The sequence below is a fragment of the Calonectris borealis genome, chromosome 5 (genome assembly GCF_964195595.1).
Source record: "Calonectris borealis chromosome 5, bCalBor7.hap1.2, whole genome shotgun sequence".
Classification (NCBI taxonomy): Eukaryota; Metazoa; Chordata; class Aves; order Procellariiformes; family Procellariidae; genus Calonectris; species Calonectris borealis.
The window spans coordinates 32,132,463-32,146,203 of NC_134316.1; the positions used below are offsets into that span (position 1 = coordinate 32,132,463).

The window sequence follows — 13,741 nt, forward strand, 5'->3', positions numbered from 1 at the left end:
CCAAGAAGGTCAACAGCATCCTGGCTTGTATCAGAAATAGTGTGGCCAGCAGAACTAGGGAAGTGATTGTCCCCTGTACTCGGCACTGGTGAGGCCGCACCTTGAATACTGTGTTCAGTTTTGGGCCTCTCACTACAAGAAAGACATTGAGGTGCTGGAGTGTGTCCAAAGAAGGGCAACAAAGCTGGTGAAGGATATTGAGCACAAATCTTATGAGGAGCAGCTGAGGGAACTGCGGTTGTTTAGCCTGGAGAAAAGGAGGTTCAGGGGAGACCTTATGGCTCTCTACAACTACCTGAAAGGAGGTTGTAGCGAGGTGGGTGTCGGTCTCTTCTCCTAAGTAACAAACGATAGGACAAGAGGAAATGACCTTAAGTTGCACCAGGGGAGGTTTAGATTGGATATTAGGGAAAATTTCTTCACCAAAAGGGTCATCAAGCATTGGAACAGGCTGCCCAGGGAAGCGGTTGAGTCACTATCTCTAGAGGAATTTAAAAGACGTGTAGATGTGGTGCTTAGGGACATGGTTTAGTAGTGGACTTGGCAGTGTTAGGTTAACGGTTGGACTTGATGATCTTCAAGGTCTTTTCCAACCTAAATGATTCTATGATTCTATGGCAGATGTATGCAGTCCTTTTTCTTAAGTATTTGTAAAAAATCCATGGTGATTGATTCTTAAAATGGTACTTTTGAAGGATATAGGAAGTATAATAGAAAAAGACTAGGTTAAATAAAATGTAGGTAAGTCAAATGAAGGTAAAAGGTAAGGTGAAACCTTCCTCTCATCAGTGTTTCATAGAAGTCCACCTACAGTACTTAAAAATTACATGAAGAAATTTTGGAACCACAGGTGTTTTTCCATATGGATTCCAGAACTGGTGATATCTAAGAACTAGAATAGGTCAAATAAATCTCTTGTTTTTAAAGGTGGGTGAGTGTAGGATCTGAGGAAAACCAGGTTACTTCTGACCTAGATGTCTGGGTCTTCCATGGAGACAAATGATTAGGCAGTTTATGAGACACTACTTAGGGTGACTTTCTATAGCGGGATTTTGGGTCAGGTTGATTCTGAGCTGACCACAAGTGGGAAAATAAAGGCTCGATATTTTCATGTCTAGTGCTATGTCACAAGACAAGAAACATGACTTAGTAGATGAGCTGCCAAAATTTCCACCAGCAGTAGTTTCCTTTCAATATTTTGGCTTATTATTCCTTTTGATTATAACACATAGTAACTCTCCTAGGGAAATAGTTTCCCTAGATGAACACTTTTTGGCTCTTCTCTCTTACGGTACTTGGTTTGTAATATCATAAAGAGTGCCATGATACAGAGACCTCTTGATAGGGAACATTTGTTAAAGATAATAGCTATATCTACAAACTGGAATAAACCTCTGAATAGCACAACTGGATATTAGTTTCAGGTTATGAACTGGGGAATAAAGGACTATTAGTCAGATAAATGCCCAGAGGATGAAAAATCTGGTTTATGGTCAGTGAAGAGCAAGATCAAATCTAGAAAAATGAAGGAAGGAAGACGGCAAAATTCCTTTTTATGCTCTATTTCAATTTAATTTGATTCTTATTATTACATTCTCATACTGTACAATTCTCTGTCGTATCTGAATGACATCCATAAGCAGTGTAGTAACACACCTGTGTTACTTCATCCACTCCCTGAAGAAAGAACAAAGAAAAATAATTATGCTCTGGAATGTGCTTATTGTAGAGTTTCTAGACATACGTGGTACCAGAGAAAAACTCAAATCAATTATTTGTAAACTGGTACCTCCGAAGAATCATGGAAAGAACTGATGAAGAACATATTGGGAGCATGATTTCTTGTGTACCCCCACTACCCCACACTGCGTTTATAGACTGAAGACACAGATCTATTGTACTAATGCAATAAACTATGTATTAATGCAGTTTCCTCTTTACTGCAGTTATGTGTAGATCTTGTGACCAAATTTCCGAAGAAATCTACCTTATAGTGGATTCATTCTGGACACTGTATAGACATTAATTTTTAATTGGTGATAGTTGTACCTCTTCTTCATAATAATCATGATACACTAAGAAATTTCTAACTGTGACTGATAAAGGATTGCAAAATATTTGTCATATGTGAAATATTTTCTCATTTAGTCATGTTAAGTTAAAATAATAAGAAAAAAACCCCAAATATCAATTCATGTCTTTGCTTATGCCACACTCATTGATGTATTTGTGTGCACAAACAAATCAATGTCTTTTTTAATTATTTCATCCAGTTCTAGCTGACTTGTGTTTTATTTAACATTAATATGTGTGTGTGCCAATATTTCCCCACTCCATTTGTATTCTTTTACTCTTGTGTTTGGTTTTATTTTTTTGTAAATGTTTTATATGTATGTTCTTATTTTACCTTTTATGTTAAATCAGGCGGGAGCTTATATTTTTCAGTGGTCAAAATTTGATCTTTAGGGAAAATGTATTCAAGAGAATTCTTTAGTGACAACAAAAAACCTAATTAAATGTGGAATTGTTATTATTTCTCTTTTTTACTGTAATGCTTTAGAGTAAAACTGAGTATCTAGTTACACCCGTTTCTGGTGTATAATCAAAGTCAGTCACATGTTATGTACAGCAGCTAATATAAAATAAGGACTCGAATAGTACATACTTACATAGTACAGGTAAAAAGATCTCTCAGGTTACTGTTCTTCTGTAGTTTAGCTGCCTTTAAACCCACAAAACCATTCTAGTAACCACAAATTATTTAAGACATTTTTTTAGGACATTTAACTGACAAGCAGATGAAGTCTGTCAATGATTACAGTGAAAACCACTGGAAGTCTGTCAAATCAAGTATCCAATAAAAGAGCTATTTTACCTGTATACCTACACTGTACTGATTTTTGAATGTATACATATACAGAATAGAAAGCTTAAGGTAGCTCAGCTTCTGTGGGAATCATTTTTCTGTTCATTACAAGCTGTCTGAGTTAAGTTGATTAGACCTCAAAAGAAGAGTAGAGATTTTTATGGTAATTTCTTTCCTGTGGTTATCAAAACTACTGTAAAGCAGTTTATCCACACAATACAGAGTCTGAAAAATATCTGTTGTGAGCCAGATTAAACTGAGTGTATAGAGGACTTAATGAATTATGGTGTTAAACTTGAGCTGTTTTCTGTTTTGTATTTTTACCTTTTTTTTTTCTTTTTTTTTTAGATTCAGCATATTAAATTCTCAGGGGGTCACCCTGACAGCCTCAATACTGTGGCCTGGATTTAGTTGAATCAATCCTAATTGAAATTCTGCACAGGTCTGGTATTCTGTGGAGATTGCAGATGAATGACAGTGCAGTGGCAGGAAAGATAAATATGCTGGCAAATGAGATCCAGGCTGTCCACAGAGGATGGAATAAATTACTTTACCAATACAGTGGAGGTAATATGCTGGAGAAAGAAAGTGAAATCGAAGCCAGTTTAATACAAGGTTTGTTAAAGAAAAAAAAGAAACCAACACCACAGTTAAGATTTACTTAAAATACAGATTTGTGGTATGTACTATGTATGCATTTAGGCCACTTCTTCATTTCTTTTGTATTGTGAATAATGATCACTGCATACACTTTAATTTCATTTATGCGGACAGCAGCTTGCACAATTTGAATTCATGCAGCATTCTATGTGTAGCTCAAGGCCCAGTAGTAACTGTGGTATAGCATATTGATTAGTAATTTGATAAATATATAAAATGGCACACTGAGTTTAAGGTGCTTCATGCAAAATGTATTTAAATGACCTTGGCTAATTAGCGTGAATAGCTTTGAGGCACTGCTGCCTGAATGAAAGACATTTTTTGAGTCCAGAGATTTAAGAGGTTTCATGACTGGATGAGCAAAACTTAAACTTGGAAAAGAGCAAACATTAATTTTCATAGAAATTAAGGTGAATTAGATGACCTGATAGAACTTTTTTCAATTTTCTTGCAGGTGCTGTACTGTTCCTCTCAGCATATTGTCTGTTATTTCTTCCAGTCTAATTGCTAAATTTCTTAAATAACCAGGATTTCAGTACTTTCCTCAGAAGAATATATTAGTCTAATGGATCAGAAAGTATTTTCTAATATACATCCAAAATTATCCTTTTCTTAATGTCAGCTATTACTTCTTCAGGTAGTTACGGTCTGTTGTGCCACTTGAAATATTTCCTTTCTTTCCTCTGTGCTTATATCCACCTACAATATGTAGTTACTTTATTTTACCTTTTTTCCTTAGTAACCACTTAGCAAAATTATATTATCTCCTTTAATCTCCTCTCAGAAGTCACTTTCTTCCATTACCTTACAATAGTATTTGCTTTTGTCTTTTCTTCAGCTAATTTGTGCATATTAGTGATGTGTCATGGTGCTCCAGACTGGAGTACTAATCCAGGCTGAGTTAAACCTTGCCATCCATAAACGCTGATATCCATAGCCAATTTTCACTGACCATTTCCGATCTGGTGTTTCATCCTGTAGCTGAATTTGTTTTCCCTGGTCACACTTTAAACCTCCTTTTATCATGACTGTTTTCTTCCCAATGAAATTGTTTTTAATCCTTAATTTCACTGGAAGTGCTAGCTCATGCTTCTCTGAGTTCAATCTTGCTTTATTTTCAGTCTGTGTTATAAAGAGGGTGTTCAGAGATAATTAGGCATAGACCTAAGTGAGCGTGACCCAGTGAAATCACTGGAGGCCGCCTTGCTAACAAGAGGAGTACATCTTACCCAGCAAGAAGAAGAAAGGTGTCTGGGATGGAAGTGAGAATGGTAACTCTGATTTGAACAAAGAGTCTCTTGTGAAGGAAATAAAATCTGCCTGACGGTTGGCTAGTGAATGTGTACAACCTTGTATTCCCCTAAGCCAGATAGGCGTTGCTGTAGGTCAGTGTGGCACTTGCATTATCTAGGGTGGCCGGGAAAGAAGAACTGTAAGAGGCGAAAAATGTTTCCAGCACAATTAGACAAAATTTCATTAGTTTTTAATTCTGACTTTGGCTAAATCGTGCTACTTTTACTCATACTGATTAGTACTAGTTATCCCATTTAGGAAGACCTCATGACTTAACCTAGTCTTGGAGTTTTAGTTCTTGTGCAGTATCATTCTATTTCTGTTCTGGCATTTAAGTGATAACTGGTTGAAATTATCAGCGTGACCTGTTTTTCGAATTTTTTTCTCCAGAAATGACGAACTTCTAAAATGAATTGATAGAATATTTCACTGGATGAGATAACTGTTGGAATATCTCATAGTAATAAGAAAAAAAAGATTTTTCAATTGTAGTGAGGCTTTTTGATTAATTATTTTTTAATGGAAATATTCCATACAAAACAAACTGAAGAAAATTTTTTTTTTATTTTCAAACGAACTTTTTCTGGTACCACCTTACAGACATCTATTTGTGATATCCAAGTCTATTCACTAACTTTGTGCATGTTACTTACAATCTGTTATTATGACCTCTTGCATAACACAGATGCTTGACAAAATATCTTTCCTATTAGAGGAATGGAACAACTCAGAATTAAGCTTTTCAATTAATTTACAGTCATTACATTTCTATCACTTCAGTATTATGAAAACATATTTTGCTCAGTTTTCGTATGCACTGGCATAAGTTATGTTGTCACTGATTTTATTTTTAATTACTGTAAGACTTTATGTTTTACCTTTCATAATTTGCTCTGTAAAAACTTCAAAGTCCCTTCATGGGATCCCCTATAAACTTATTTGCTATTAATGAAATTGATAAATAAGTCCTTAAAATAAAATCTTAACAACTTGATTCTTCTTACAATAAAATCTTAAACTACAGAATCCTGCTAAGTATGTGTTTTAGAACAAATTTCTATTTAACTCATCATACTAATCTGAGAACTTGCATTTCTTGCCATATTAAAATTTCCTGCAATTAGGAAGAGTTCCTAATTGCTTCTCATCTGCCCACTGGTAGAGGTGAGTGTGTCTGCAAATAGGCCATGATATTTATAAAAACAGTCATTATTTAAAAAAAAAAAATTATGTGAACATCAGAGAAATTAAATGAACAAAGGTATGCCTGTGCGAAAACTGTCTAAAAAGGTTCCTATCCCAATTTTCAATTACAGTTTCTACATAAAAGTTTGGGGTTTTTGTCATGTATTGCTGGCTGAAATCAAGGAAAGCTTCCTGATAAAAATAAAAATACTGTACTTGAAAAGATACTGTGGTTTCATGGTAATTTTTTTCTGCAGTCCCCTATACTACCACTTCTCTGTTGGAGCAGCCCCTCTTTACCTAGGTTGATGTTTCCTATAATGTACTAGTAGCTTCTACACTGTTGGGGAATGGGACATACAGATCTTGACCCAACAGATGACTGGGTTTAATTAGATATATAAAATACAGTATAATAGCACCATTATCATAACACTGTTCTGGATTCTGATTCAACTTTCAATGTCTTTCTTGAGAAAGGGTTTTACATGTTAAAATTTCTATTGATTTTTTAAACAGAAAGAAAGCAGTTGTGAAAAAACAAGCCCCAAACAAAACTTATGTTCCATCAAGAAGCAGCTTCAATCAAAAAATTCCAGTGAGAAGATTTCAGCATACTGATGGGTTGTACATTGTAAACTAAATATGACTGTTCACTTATTTGAGTTTGCATTATGTAGTTTGTTCACATAATATCACACTTCACTTTTGATTGTATATCTGAGCATTTCATTATCAAGATGGGTACCTAAGGTATTCAATTCTGTTCTGAACATTTACGACAATAGTCATATTATTCTCATTTTGTACAAATACTTTTGCTAATGGCTGTTCATTTTCAGCAGAAATTGAATAGATAACACTGCAGATACTGCCAGGGCAAATGTATGGGCTTACAAAGGTAAATATTTGAGTTACTTTAGCAATGTTTGCCCTGTTCAACCTATTGGTTTTACTTATTAGCAAGTGATACATAAGTTCAAAAAAAAAAGATCTGAATTCTAAAATTGTATTTAAGATATTTTAAAGCACTCACTGATACATACTGTGATTATTAAAATAAAACATAGAATCAGAGGACACAGACCCAATATTCATAAAATCATAGAATCACAGAATCATAAAATGGTTTGGGTTGGAAGGGACCTTTAATGATCATCTAGTCCAATCCCCCCTGCTATGGGCAGGGACATCTTTCACTAGATCAGGTGAAATCCCTGTCCAGCCTGACTCTGAACACTTCCAATGATGGGGCATCCACAGCTGCTCTGGGCAACATGTCCCAGTGTCTCAACACCCTTATTGTAAAAAATTTCTTCCTTCTATCCAGTCTAACTCTACCCTTGTTCAGTTTAAAACCATTACCCATTGTCCTGTCACTACAGGCCTTGGTAAAAAGTCTCTCTCTCTCCTTCTTATAAGCCCTCAATATATTGAAAGTCTGCAATAAGGTCTTCCTGAACCCTTCTCTTCTGCAGGCTGAATAACCCCAACTCTCTCAGCCTTTCTTCATGGGAGAGGTGTTCCATCCCTCTAATCATTTTTGTGGCCCTCCTCTGGACCCGCTCCAACAGGTCCATGTCTTTCTCGCTCTGGGGACCCCAGAGCTGGATGCAGTACTGCAGGTGGGGTCTTACGAGAGCAGAGTAGAGGAGGAGAATCACCTCCCTTGACCTACCAGTGATAATTCACAGACTAACCTTCATGGAGATGCTTCACAGCATAACCATAGTATGTGACATAGGAGTATGAGCCACTCATCAACCAGTGATAATAGGGGAGGGTAGCCAAATCTTGCCCTCCACCCCCAAACTTCTGATATCACAAAGCTCTGTATAGGGTCCATTTTTAACTTCCGGTTTTCCTCTAAATTCAAGCAGAATTTTCCCCTTTTGATCTGTTCACTTAATTCCCTCTGCACTGTTTGTGATCTTATGTGATTAGTTATTTGTACATTTAGGACTCTAATAATTCAGATTTATGCTTTCTGGTGCTGACTTTAAATAGTTTGTCCTTTTTTTTTTTTTTTTAATATATGAGACTTCATAAAACAAACCATTATTGATAAAGAAGTAATATAAAAATGCACATAATACTAATAAAAATAATACAGTAGATTACCTTTATATTAATCCAAAGAGCACTGCAGTATTTCTTAGTCCTTGTTATGATGAATAATGACATAATGGGCCTGAGAAATTCTGTATTTATGAGTTTGTTTTAAGCAATATATTTTTCAAGTTTAAGTGAAGATTTTGACCTTATTCACATTGCTTTGTACCAAAACTTAATAAAAAGATTCCTATCTTTATAAATCATTAATTTTTAAATTTTCAACTATTACTAATACGTACCTCATCTTTAGTAGGAGCCATATGCTTGTACACACACTCTAGAGTTTTTTCAGGAAGTATCAGAAAGAACTTAAACAATAAAAAAGATATGTGCTCCAGACACATAAGTTAGCTTACTAGTAGATGAAATAATTCTATTCTATAAATAACTTCCTGAAAATGGGAAATTTGATGTTGCTTCTACTTAATTTGAAAGTGCTGTTATGAGAGGAGCCACAAATTTGTTGGGAAAGGATCTTTTCATTCATCTAACTATTGGTTCAAATGAAGTCAACAAAATAAGATCATCTGTGTTTATGCTCAGAAAAAGTCAGCATTTCTCAATAATAAGAGCTCAAAGAGGAATATTGCTGTTTTGAGAAATGTAGCAAAATAGCTGTTTCTGCTATCAGAAAGGAAAGCTGCTATTTTGGTAAATGTCAAGATAGAGACCTCTTTAGAGTCTGAGAAAGCCGTAAATGAGCTTCAGATTGGAAAGTTCAGCTTAATATCTCCACTACTAGTTAGAGGTTAATGATATGGAATGACCATACAAAAATACTTACTGTTTTTACAAGTATTTTGTGCGAAAAGGAGAGTGCAAATATCTCACAGTATACTTTGGTTAGGCCAATCTTCACCAAAAGCCTGACCGCTACATTTATGAAAGAACTTGTGGAAGTATCTATTGGTTAGGTGCTACAATATGAAAATGTATTGAGTGGCAACCAAGTTTGAATAGCACTTGTTATCAAAGCGGTGCTGCTAGCATTTGTAATGATGTCCTGCAGAAGATCTGTTCACTTTTACTGAGAAGCAGGCTGGCCAAATAAGCTGTCCCTATTCTGGCATTTCTGCCATGTGGCAATGATGTGACCAACCTGTGAGCAGGCAGCACGCCATCCCAACAGATGGGCATAAATGCAACGAGCCAAGGAGATTTTCATTCTATGTGCAGCAGATGTACACGCCTATTAAAAGTGTTGCTCCCAGCTGCGAGAGTCAAAACAGCAGTTTGCCGTGACCCTCTTTTGTAGAGTTGGTAATATATGGCATCACTAACCCAGCTCTGAACTTGATTGACATGGAGTATCATGAAATACTGGGAGGAGAGGGCAGGGAGTTCAAGGTAGTCTCCTATACTGTCGTTATTTAATTCTTCAGGAATTTTAAATTTTTTTGATAGACATGATGTCAATAACACTTGACACAGAAGAGGCAATAGAGCTAAGAGCATGCCCTCTATGGCTAACTTTGTCTAATACGCAAGCTGTACTCGCAGAGCCTGTAAAAGTTGGACTTGCAGCACAGCACTGAAAAAATATTTCCCTTCTGGGTGAAAATTAATTGCGGTCATTACTTTAATGATCAAAACCCACAGAAGACAACAAAGCAGGCTCTATCACTGTATAAGTAACAGAACATTTCAATCCCACTATTAACTACATTCTTTTAAATAGAGTAATATACTGATAGAAATACAAGCAGTTTTTCTCAGAATAATTTTTACTTAACCATAGGGACAATATACAGATTAGTGGCTTTCAGATGGCAGCTTTTTGGGTACGTCTAAATTGTAGCTATCTGGAAAACAAAACAGTTAAGAAACACTGTTTCAGATGACTTCAGATGCTGATATTTCAAAAAACCCACCCCTTTTTGACTGTATTTATTTAAAAGACTTACATTAGTGCTGTTGTGAAGTTTCTTTGAAAGAATTTGGTGAGAAGTGGGATGAAATGAGACTGTGTCTGAATTGTGATACTCTATACCAATAAACCTCTGTCTTCAAGCCTGGGGGGATAGTATTTCAGGGAGCAGGGCAGAGTGAAAATGTCTTGCCATTTAGATGCAGCCTATAGGGTTGTCAGGATATATAATGTGTTGTCACCCTCTATTCAGAACTTGTGGAAAAAAGGGAAGCATTTCAGTCCTTTCAAAATGTTGTATTACCCAGCCTGGAAACAAACAGTCTATAGAAATTTTGCTTCTAGCAGAGTTTTAGTTTCTGATCTTCAATTACTGCTGAATCAAAAATTTTTAACCTGGCTCAAAGCTAGTATACATTTGTGAATCAGCACATAAAACATATGCTTTGCATCTCTGGGAGGTGCTTGCTCCCTAAGGTACCGCCCTCTCCCTGTAAGTCTACATAAGTTCTGTAAGAACATTAAAACCCCTCAATTTACCTAATTCCTGCCATTTTGTAAAACGTGAGAATTTCAATTTAATGTGGCTGGTTATCACCTTATATGGGCTGCAGTGATCATGCACTGGTGAAGTTCGCAGTCCTGAGGGGTATGGGTTAGACGAAGAGTGAAGTCAGGACCCTGAATTTTAGGAAAGCAAGCTTCCAGCTGTTCAAGGAGTTAGTCAGTAGGACCCCCTGGGAAACTGCCCTCAGGGACAAGGGAGCAGAACAAAGCTGGCAGATCTTTAAAGGCTCTTTCCATAGAGCGCAAGAGCTCTTGATCCCCAGGTGTAAGAAATGAGGAAAGGAAGGCAAGAGACTGGCATGGCTGAGTCAAGTCCTGCTGATCAAACTAAAAGGCAAGAAGGAAATGCACAGGCAGTGGAAGCAGGGACAGGTATCCTGGGAAGAGTACAGCATAGCTGCGCGGTTGTGTAGGGATCGGGTCAGGAAGGCCAGGGCGTGGCTGGAGCTGAACTTGGCAAGGGACGCAAAGAATAATAAGGGCTTCTACAGGTATGTCAGCCAGAAAAGGAAGGTCAAAGAAAGTGTACCCTGCTGATAAGCAAGGCTGGCATACTGGTAACAATGGACAAGGAGAAGGCTGAGGTACTCAACAACATTTTTGCCTCAATCTTCACTGGCAACCTCTCTTCCCATACCTCTTGAGTGGATGGACCACAAGACAGGGACTGGGGGAGCAAAGTCCCTCCCACTGTAAGAGAAGATCAGGTTCGTGACCACCTGAGGAACTTGAACATACATGTTGAGATGCATGAACATACTGATGAGATGCATCCCAGAGTCCTGAGGGAATTGGCTAATGTAGTTGCCAAGCCACTCTCCATGATATTTGAAAAGTCATGGCAGTCAGGTGAAGTCCCTGGTGGCTGGAAAAAGGGAAACATTGCACCCATTTTTAAAAAGGGTGGAAAGGAGGACCCTGGGAACTACCGACCTGTCAGCCTCACTTCTGTGCCTGGGAAAATCACGGAACAGATCCTCCTAGAAGCTATGCTAAGGCACATGGAGGACAGGGAGTTGATTCGAGACAGCCAGCATGGCTTCACCAAAGGCAAGTCCTGCCTGACCAACCTAGTGGCCTTCTATGATGGAGTGACTACATCAGTGGACACGGGAAGAGCTACGGATGTTGTCTATCTGCACTTCTATAAGGCCTTTGACATGGTCCCCCACAACATCTTCCTCTCTAAATTGGAGAGATATGGATTTGATGGATGGACTGTTTGGTGGATGAGGAATTGGTTGGATGTTTGCATCCAGAGGGTAGTGGTCAATGGCTCAATATCCAGATGGAGATCAGTGACAAGTGGTGTCCCGCAGGGGTCCGTACTGGGACCAGTACTGTTCAATATCTTCATCAATGACATCAACAGTGGGATCAAGTGCACCCTCAGCAAGTTTGCAGACAACACAAAGTTGAGTGGTGCGGTTGACATGCCTGAGGGATGGGATGCCATCCAGAGGGACCTGGACAACCTTGACAAGTGGGCCCATGTGAACCTCATGAGGTTCAACAAGGCCAAGTGCAAAGTCCTGCACCTGGGTCGGGGCAACCCTCGGTATCAAACACAGGCTGGGGGATGAAGGGATTGAGAGCAGCGCTGCCGAGAAGGACTTGGGGGTACTGGTGGATGAAAAGCTGGACATGAGCCGGCAATGTGTGCTCACAGCCCAGGCAGCCAACCGTATCCTGGGCTATGTCAAAAGAAGCGTGGCCAGCAGGTCGAGGGAGATGATTCTGTCCCTCTATTCTGCTCTGGTGAGACCCCACCTGGAGTGCTGCGTCCACCTCTGGAGACCTCAGCACAAGAAAGACATAGACCTGTTGGAGTGGATCCAGAGGAGGGCCATGAAAATGATCAGGGGGATGGAACACCTCTCCTATGAAGAAAGGCTGAGAGAGTTGGGGTTATTCAGCCTGCAGAAGAGAAGGCTTCGGGGAGACCTTATTGCAGCCTTTCAGCACTTAAAGGGGGCTTATAAGAAAGATGGCGACAAAATTTTTAGCAGGGCCTGTTGCGACAGGACAAGAGGTAATGGTTTTAAACTAAAAGAGGGTAGATTTAGACTAGATATAAGGAAGAAATTTTTTACAATGAGGGTGGTGAAACACTGGAACAGGTTGCCCAGAGAGGTGGTAGACACCCCATCCCTGGAAACATTCAAGGTCAGGTTGGACAGGGCTCTAAGCAACCTGATCTAGTTGAAGATGTCCCTGCCCATGGCAGGGGGGTTGGACTAGATGACCTTTAAAGGTCCCTTCCAACCCAAACTATTCTATGATTCTATGATTCTATGATAATCCATAAGAGTTATAGCTTCTAAAGCTGATAATAGCTACTGTCCCCACACAGTCTTTGCATAACCCATCTTTCATTGTGTCAAACCTTAGAGAAATTTGCTGGTAGCAAAGCTAAAACAGATTTACTTTTATGAAAGTGATGAGGGTTTGGGACATAATAATAAATTCACCTTTTCATTTTTAAGTGGTCTTTAAAACCTACATTTACAACATTTTCCCCTCTTCCATACTGATTAAATTCAGTTCTTAGATCTTGCCAGGATATGATCTGACAGAAAACTGTAGTGAAACCCCTCTATGCAACCTAAAAACCCAATCTATGCAGCACAAAAATAGAAACTGTCTTTATCTGCTGCATCCTATTTCTCGATGTTTCTGATCATTTCCAGAATTGTTAGACTTTTACTCTGCATAGAAACAGATGCATAGCTAATTTCAACTAAAATCCATGTCTTCTCTTTGTTATTTCTTACCCTTTGGCAACTGGGGAGGTAAAAAAGTCAAATGCTTGCATATATATTAATGAGTTATGAAGCTCTAGATATAATTACTTGTTCCAGATCCATTTCTACGCATGTATTATTTTTTTCCCCTCACCAATGTGTTATTTTTCTTGTTTGCTTGTGTGTGTTTGTCTTTCTGTTTTCCAGTCAAATACTCTTAGAGTAGACATTTTAGTTCCTTATTTTAGGGGTTTATGGTATGCAAAGTTTTCTTATAAATACTAATGATTTTCATTGCAGTTGTTGAAACCATGGGGATCCAAACTATGATTCTTGTTGTAAAAAATAATCCATGCCCTGAAAAGGTTATGGACTAAATATTTGGCACATACCAAGAGTAGGATGAAGGAAACATTTTGTCAATTTTAAAGAGGAGTAAATGAA

At 38.0% G+C, this 13,741-nt stretch overlaps 1 long non-coding RNA gene across 2 annotated transcripts in view; it reads left to right on the top strand.

The window, feature by feature from the left end:
• Positions 1–6,223, top strand: part of LOC142083277 (uncharacterized) — a 62,960-nt gene extending 56,737 nt beyond the window's left edge. For both annotated transcript variants that reach the window (XR_012674007.1, XR_012674008.1), the window contains 2 exons: positions 3,215–3,433; positions 3,981–6,223. This is a non-coding gene — a long non-coding RNA (uncharacterized LOC142083277). The remainder of the gene's footprint in view (positions 1–3,214; positions 3,434–3,980) is intronic.
• Positions 6,224–13,741: the final 7,518 nt, after the last annotated feature.